A 9,100-nucleotide genomic window follows, 5' to 3' on the forward strand; every position below is an offset into this window, starting at 1 on the left:
CATAAGCTCGGTGTGAATGGGTCATTCTTTAGTGTTAATGTCGACAGCAGCGTTTATACTATTCGGACCCTTCATCATAATGTTGTAAAATTCAATCTACAACAGAACGGCTTCCTTTTGAAATGTTACAGGGTTGGGGTGCTTTTAAAGTAGAGTAACATTACCTCTTATGTTTAAAACCAATTTATTTGTAAAGGCCATTCTAATGATTTAACCAGTGTTCAATCAGCCGCTAACACTAAACCAGCACAGTGGAATGTAAGATTAATCGAGTTTTAACTTTTTAAGACCGCTGCCGAAAAGATCTTCTAATTACATTAAAACAGTTGCTCGTGGCTATCATTAAACAATAATACACAGAACAAAAAATCTCACTTGTTAGCTGCCCGGAAACTTAAAACAACAAGTGAATTTATTTAGGGTCAGGGTGAGCTCCAGCATGAGAAACTGGATTATCCGTCTCTTTCTTTTGTTTCAGGATTAAGGACTTTACTGCAAAACATCTGCACATTATGTGTTCACATTGTATAAATTATTGTTTACTGTTACATCATAGGCTTATCCAGCTTTTGTGGAAGAGACTGCATGTATACCTCTTGGATGTTTTGTGTTATTTCTCTGAATAATAGCGGTTAACCGTGTCACCATTTCTATTAGTAATAGAAGCTGGTGGCATATTTCATGTTACTATATAGAAACAATTACTTAACAAACACAAACGCACGATAAAATTTGTTAACTAAGGGAATAAGATTCAGGAAACACATATTATTAGTGTTAGAAATGATTAATAATTGTTATTCGTAAATTAGTCTATAATGGCATTATAAAAGTTAAGAGCGTGTTTATTGGCACTGGAAAAAGCTTTCATATGTTGGATCACGCTGCATGTGTGTACGTCCAGTTCAATGGAAAAACTTCTAACCCACAGGTATCTGCCACAAAATGTGCATGAATGTCGTTGCTGTGGTTGTTTTGCTGCTTTAGCTTTTTGCCAGTTGTGTTTTTATGTAAACACAAAGAAGAAATGATTAAAAAAACGTGAGTCCTGTTGGCATTTAAAACCTAATCCCAGCCAGCCGTCGCTGTAATCTGGTGAGAGGGGGGATTTCGCCGTCCAGCAGACTGACCATGGGTATATTACTGAGAGGATTACACCCCCAGAGGCATTGGTGAGAGAGGGTGGGAAATTTGAAGCCAGATGATTAGGGCAAGAGTGCATCCCAATGCTGTAAATTTACTTTGCAATCAGCTGCTATTAAAAGCAGATATTCAAGGAAAACATTTACAAAGAAAAAGATCTTAATGTTGAAACTTTGCCTTTTAATAATTTTAGTGACCTTTTAGTGTCTGTCAGAGAGAAGCGAAGTCTCAGGCTTTGCACTCGCGAACAAAGTCGATGCAAAGAAGTGTTAAAACGTAATAATCTGAGGTAAAATGTTTGCTTTTGAATGAAAATTTGAACAAGTCTGGTGTCTAAGAACTTTTCTTGTTTTCAGAGATATTAGAAAAGAAATAAAGTCCTTGATGAAGTCAATCAAAGACCTCTTGTTGTCCCCAGCCAAATAGTAATCAGATTACATTGGTCTCTTCCACCAACATCGGTTATATCCACATTGACAGCTATGCTTGCACAGGAAATGTTGACATAAATCAGTTTATTAAAGAGACGGTAAAAGTACGAATACACTAAAAGAAACATACACGCATGTTTTCTGTTCATGAATATATTTACACAAAGACGGAAAAAGAAAAGATTCTGAATCTTTGCAAATATGCGTGAATTTTAGAAACGACACGAAGAAAAGATTGGCACCAGTAACAGGATGTGTATCCTGTTAGTTTTTACAAACCTGTAATGTTCAATTCACTTCTTCACAGTACTGACAGCACCGACCTCCAGGATGTTTGATACATGGTCACCTGACAAAAAAATGTGCGTGTGCATAGAAATGGAAATGAAAACTGAAGATTCATCTGAGTGCGAAGGTTTAAACCTGGGCTTTTAGGGTGATAAGCTTGTGGGTAACTGGAGCTGTAGAGAGGAGCGTGTGTCTGATTACTTCGCGGCAAACTCGGAAATCAAACTGGCAACGATCCAGTCCCACGGCTGGCTCTCAAACCTACAAGCTGCTGCTTCACAAGTTTTGAAAGCAGAAAAAACTGACTTATGGCATCCCGGCTTCTGCCTCAGAGGACACAACAATAGACCAATTTGCATTTTGCTGATGCTCAGCGAGAATATCTGAGAAGAAGTGTTAAAAAGAGTTGAAGATTTAACACACAGGCATTTAAACTTGACACATGGACTCAAATGTTGACCTTTTACTGACAAGACGGTCTGTTTACACACCGATGATACTGCTGACGGGATATCTTTATATTTAGGAAAGGATATTTTGTCCTTTGAGGATTCTTGTCCTTTCTTTTCTGTACAAAATGAATGAGGCTGAAGGGGGAGAGTAATGTTACGGGGCTTGTTGGCAATTGTTATATAAATAGATAAGATTAAGTCGTCTTGTAGAATTAGTAGTTGTAAAACCAATTTTACTTTAAACTGTAAACGTCATTGCAATTATCAGTGTTGGTGGTTCTGGAAGGACTGGGTTATTCCAACACAGTTACACAGTTATGAGTAAAAGTCCACTACACTGACAGCAAATTTAATACACCAATCAAAGTAGAAGTAATTATTTGTGCTATTGACCATTTTTCATGGTCTTATTATAATATAAGAATCATTTTGCATTATGATATAACCATGTAAGTCTTCACTTTCAGAAGACAGTAAGTGATGCAATTATGTGTTTTTTATCAGTTGTAAAGTTAAACTGAGGCTAACTCTGATTTGATCTACTATTTAAATGAAGACATTTAGACATTTCCATAGTCATGGATGGCAGTAGCAATAAAATAACTTAGATCTTTACTTTACACTAAAGATGGAGATGGGAAAAACTGTTGCAACTTAAGATAGTCAGATGAGTGCTCAAAATCTCATAAAAAGACAGATTTGTCGTCTCTTATTACAATAAAATGAATGAAGAAATGTGTTTCATGTACAAAACTTCTATTTGAACAGTAACATTCACTGGAATGAAAAACGTTATATTTTCCCCCTGAAATACGTAAAGTAACCAAGTGAAGAAACAAAACTTTAAATCAAATCTTGTGGTTTCTCTTTGCATTTTATTAGACGTTATACTTCTGCAATATATATCTGAGGTATTTATTGAACTTCCCTCACCAGAAGTCTATTTACCAGTTACAAGATGATGTCATACCATGAATCATTTTTGAAGTGCAACACATTTTTGCAGCGATTCTGGTTTTCAGTGTCTTTCTCCCTTTTAACTTACCTAATATTCAGAAGTTCCAGTGCTTCACCAAGAAATCCATAACAACAGCTCTTGTCCCTGTGTGTTTAAAACAGTTCTAAAGTATTTTAATCATCTAGTTTTGCTCAAACACTTTTGTCACATGATGACACATTTTGTACTTTTACTTAAGGAGGATTTACCACACACTTCCCTTCCATGTTAAGCAGTGTTTTAACACTGCTGCATTGCTTAAATTACCTGAATATGCGTTTCACTGCTGTCAAGCACCCAGGAGTTTAAAATGTGGGGCTTCACATCTACATCTTCAGGTGTAGCTAGTTTTTGGCAGCCAGCAGCTAATTTAATCACCAATTGAGGTGTCAAATGGAAGACAAATGGAAACTGGGCTTACATTTGAACAGTGGTGTTTGCAGGAGTGTCTTCTGCTTAATCTTAGGCATAAGTGATTAATTTAGTCAACTTTCTTTTAGTATAATTTACTTTTGGGATAAATAAAGTATTGTTTGATTTTATTTAGTTTAAATTGATTTATTGTCACTGTAAGTTTTGCAGTAGATGTGAGTTCACAAGGTCGGCGTATATTTGAGCTGGAAATGATAAGTACATGATAACCTCAAGGGAACACATGCTGTTTTGGGGATTTCTTGTGAAGCAAAGGATGATGAGTAAAGGGAAGCTTGAGGTGGGAGTGTCAGGAAGGGGTAAAAGCTGAAGGATTGTAGGGATTGAAAGATAAATTCCAGGCTCTGAAAAGGACGGGACGGTTGAGTTGTAACGCGTAAAGCTCATCTGTAGTGGCAGATTCAGAGCAGACGTGAGAGCTGGAGGGAGCAGCCATGTTAATTATGGAATATTCCAGCCGAAAGTGTGTGTTTATGTACACACATATACAGTCATCATGCAGATGTGCTCAATGCCAACACAAATTCACATCTGAGCATATCAAAATTTGCCTTCACATAGTAAACTGATTAAGCTCTGAGGGACAAAAAGAAGCTGTCAATGGGAGCATAGATGCTGATTTGTTTTATTTTAGACGTGTTTTCAGCTTCTTTAAAATGTATTTGTCACAGTTTATGTTTTAATATTCTTGTTTTCAGGTCTTTTATCATGTTTTCAGGTTCTTGTCATGTTTTTTCCCCTGTCACTTTTCTGTTCCACAGCTGCACATCATCACCGATCACCTCCCCACAGCATTTAGTTTCTAGGTTCAGTCACAGTCTTTGCAGAATCCTCACTTTCCCTTCCACGCTCACGCCAAGAAAGCTAAGTCTGGGTTTGCCTCATAGTCTTGTTGTTCATAGTCATAGTTTTTCACAGTGCCATAGCCACAGTTATATTATAGTCTTGTTCTCCGTAGCCTTGTTTATCCACAGTCTTTTTGTTTTGCTACCGTGTCTTGCTAAGTGTTTTTGATTATCCGGCTCAGCTGCGTCCTCTGTTTTTGCTTTTTGGAATAAACCTTTTTGATTTTTGAGAAGTCTGGGTCCTCCCTTCCTCCACGGTTCTTGACAGTATTAAAAAAGGCCAAATAGGATTGTTTAATTCATTTACACTCTACCACAGCAGTGGGGGGTGGGGGGGTTGCATGATGAATGCATGGAGATGGGTGCAAGTGAGAGGAGCAAGCAGACACCAAAACAAGAAATTAAACATTTAAAAGCTGTTTGCGCGTTGTAATGTCAGCAAAAGAATATTCAGGCTATCGGGTGCAAATTGTTTGTGAAAGGGAAACATGATCTAAGGTTTTACATATCAGGACATTAACAGCAACACATGACATATTCCAACGTGACATCATTTATTTGACTTAAGCCAAATGTAAAAACTCGACCTTTACTGCTTTCTTAGGAATTAAGAGGGTAAGTAGCAGAGGCATTATCAAATCAAAGAGGTCAAATCTCATCTTCACTGTTTATTCTTTATGCAGCTCTTCATTCATTGTGGAGGCAGGGTGGAGGGGAGGTTTTACTCGTCAAATACATTTATGAAGTTTAGACACAAGATCTTGTTCATTCTTTCCATTGCCTTCATGTTTTTACATCTGCCCACAGACATAAAGGGGGACCAAAAGCTTGTATCATTCGGACAAATGATTAGAAAATGAAAGATTAATCATCATAAGATTATTAGCAAACATGAAGCAATGAAGATGCTCTTGGCATCGTGGATGTGCGGTATGTGAACGTTATTTTGTGGCTGCACGAGGGTCCTTCTGTGTAATCACTGATAGCTGTAGAGTTAAAGTAGTCTAAACAGGTTTTTTTTTATCACATTGTTGCATTAATTTTACACACAATGTAGATACTGAAATATAAGTAGGAAAACAGATGGAAGTAAACGGGGAGAGATTTCTGGTAAGTCACCCTAAAGAAGCGCACCTACAGGGATTAAAACTCTGAACCAGCTGATGGAGGAGGCGTTTGTGTGTGCTCACATGCAGGATGTGTTATTTCATGTATTTCTGTGTTTTCATCTCTCTTAGTGCATCCAGCTGTGCACGTGTGTGCTTATTTAATCCTGCAGCAGCTGATGCCGCCACAGGTCCTCGCCCTTTTGTTGGAGGAGGCTTTTGCCAAATCGATGACTTCATGGCTGCGGTGCCTGGGGGGTGCCCTGTACTTTGTCTGGCAGGTCAGTGTGTGAGGCCGCTGGCTTAGCAACATCTGTAGACACTCATATGGTCAATCACCTGCACAATCACATAAATGAATAGAACTGTTTCAGCAGCCAAATCCCAAATAAATAAATACTAGGACAATCAATGTATCATGCTTGTCAGAGGCCTTTCAACACTGTGGTTATGTAACAGGAACTCTTTCCTCTCTTAACAGACTCGCAGCTGTATTTATTTTGTATTTATTCGCTGAACTGTGCTGTCGTAATGGATTTTGGAGTATTTTTAGCCTTGTCTCTTTGAGGAGAGTAACTCTTTTTGGATGATCTGCCTTAGTGAGACATACAATCGCGATGGCTGAGTTTTGAATACAGGTGGATTGTTCTTTGGTAATTTTCAGTATCATTTAGCTTTTATCAAGTTTTCAGCATTTTTCTTTCTGCTGCAGGGTGTGGACCAAAGTGCTGCACCCAGCTGTGCACTAAAGGTACGTAATCTGCTTATGTGCTCAACACAGAAAAGACACAAACACATCATGAAACCAGTATAAGGAGAACACTCTCATCCTACGTGATTAACCACTCTGACTTGATGCCAGTGGAAGGCAGTTGAAGGCATTTTTTTCAAATTAGAGATTGATAAATAAGTAGATAGAACACTTTTCATAAATAGCTCAAATATCCCAAACTAGATCAAATATAAAATTAAATTTTTCATAATTATTGCACGTTTCAGTTGTTTTTAAGTGGGATGTTGTAAAGAACTTCTGAGTTGTCTTACTTAAAGTAGACAGCGAGCAGAGCTCTCTCAGTTTGAAGAATCAGGGATGAATTCTGACCAATGAGCCAAACTAACAGCGACTCAGAGCAGGGACACCAGAAAAGTGACTTTTCATCATCTAACACAATGTCACTTTCGCATCAGACAGTTGTTTACTTAGAAGAATTATTATTTTAACAGGACTGGCAATGTGTCCTTACTAATACATATAGTTTTTCTTCCTTATGTTCTGGCTCATAAAATCCTGCTTTGTAATCATTAACACTTCTGCCTCATTGAATTAGACCTGCAGAACAATAAGCCACAGCTGATCAGCGGTAGGATGGAATGCAGCAACCATCTAATGATGCTTTCTGAGATGCTTGACTCACCCCTTCACCCTGCCTCTTAAATCTGTGACTGCTGTCATAGTGAAGAAGGAATGAAGAAGTCTGCCTGGGGCTAAACACAAAAACCAGCAGAACTCTGGATTTGGGTCGGTGAACAAAGTTGAGAGATTTTGCATTCCAGCTTGTCTTCGTGACAATCATGAGGGTGAACAGATGCTAAGATACCAATATTAGGCACATTTACATGACATAAGAAAAAAAAATCTAATTACTGTGTTAGTTTGACCAAATTCAGACTTAAAATACATGTAAACATGACTGAAACTTTAAATGGAGCCTCTCAAAACCGAACATCTGGATGATGCATGTGGAGAGTGAAGCACTCCTGCATGTTTGCACTCAACTAGACTCAGATGTGCCTATGAGTTCCATCTTTATGTATAGAAATGCACACAAATCCCCCATAAAGCAGCTCTAATTCTTATGTTTATCTGTTTTTTTTAATAACAGCAAAAGGGGTTAGAAATTATAATGGAAAATCAGCCCAATAAGACTGTCAACTTGCTGTCATATAAAGCATTTTCTTTGTCTTATGCTCTGCTCTAATAAAATCCTGGGTTTATAACCGCAGTCATCTGATGAAATCCCCATTCAAGTAACTTAAAAACAACATCTGTGCATTTAATTCAGAAACACTTATGATCTCCTACAGGGAAAGTTAGTGACAGAATGTCTTGAACATTTTTTCACAGTCCACAGCGTTGGACATACTTAAGTCATAACTCAATTCTGCTCCCGTTCATATATACTAAGACTCTGGTCCAATAAACCATCCAATTTTAGCTGCGACCTTGCTGACTGACTACTCATAAGTACTTCATAAAACCATATACACACACCATAAAAGTAAAATCCCTTTAACGTCCAGAGAAGAAGAGATCTGCTTGGAGCAAGCGCATAAATCCACAAAAATCCACACAAGACCAGTGGAAATCTGGACTTTGAGAAGAACAGTGAGAGTTTTGGCTCCAGATCACTTGTCTTTGTAACGTGCAGTGAGGATGAACAGATGGTTTCTGCAAGTGAGGTTCCAGCAGTCTCACCATTTGTGATTTATTCAGAATTTAAGGCAATACTAAACCTGCATGGCTACCACAGCATCCTGCAAGTGACACACGATTCCATCGGATTAAGGCTTATTGGGGCATCAATGTTTTTTTATCAAGACTCTGTAAAGGCTGTTTGACCAAAGGATTCACTAACGTCAGCTTCTCTGATATTGTTGACCATTCAAAGCACTTTACGGTGACATGTTGCATTTCATAGACACACTCACATTGATGAGCCCACCAGCAACACAGCGACTGCAGTGGTACTGTAGTACTGTGGTACTGTAGTACTGTAGTACTGTAGTAGCACCTGCTGAGCCGTACCGTTCTCCCCAATCACGGACCTAAACCCAGCTGAGATGGTTTTTGATGATTGGACCTCTGAATGAAGGTCACAATCTTACGCACTCCTTCAGAATTGATGCGAAAGCTCCTTGTGAGTATGCTATGTTTTTTTATTTGTATAAATATTACAGTAATCAGCATAATTACTTGTTTGTTATTACTATGTGTGCTCACAACATACAGAACACAACTGAATGAGAGTAAATGGAGGACCACTGTGCACTACATATACATAAATGTGTATATTGTGTAACATTCCTACTTACAGATGTCTTATATGTATACTACAGGACATACATAGACAGCTAAGACTTTAAAATCCTGTGTTAGTATGTCGGTACAGCAAAACATTCTGCCATTTTCTGTATTTCAGACTCTCCTCCTGCCTGTTGTAATTGCGGACATGTCACTGCTGTGCTGTGCTGTGCCGTGCTTATGAGAGCATAAATGTTTCTGTGTGGATGCGTGTGCACATCACACTTACAGTCCCAGATGGCTGTTTGTGTGGGTGTGTGTGTGCCTGTGTGCTGATAACTGTGTGCAAATGTCATAAAATATAGAGAAGGCTAAAGTAGGCCA

This window comes from Leuresthes tenuis, unplaced genomic scaffold (genome assembly GCF_036924035.1).
Source record: "Leuresthes tenuis unplaced genomic scaffold, fLeuTen1.0.hap1 SCAF_10, whole genome shotgun sequence".
Lineage (NCBI taxonomy): Eukaryota > Metazoa > Chordata > Actinopteri > Atheriniformes > Atherinopsidae > Leuresthes > Leuresthes tenuis.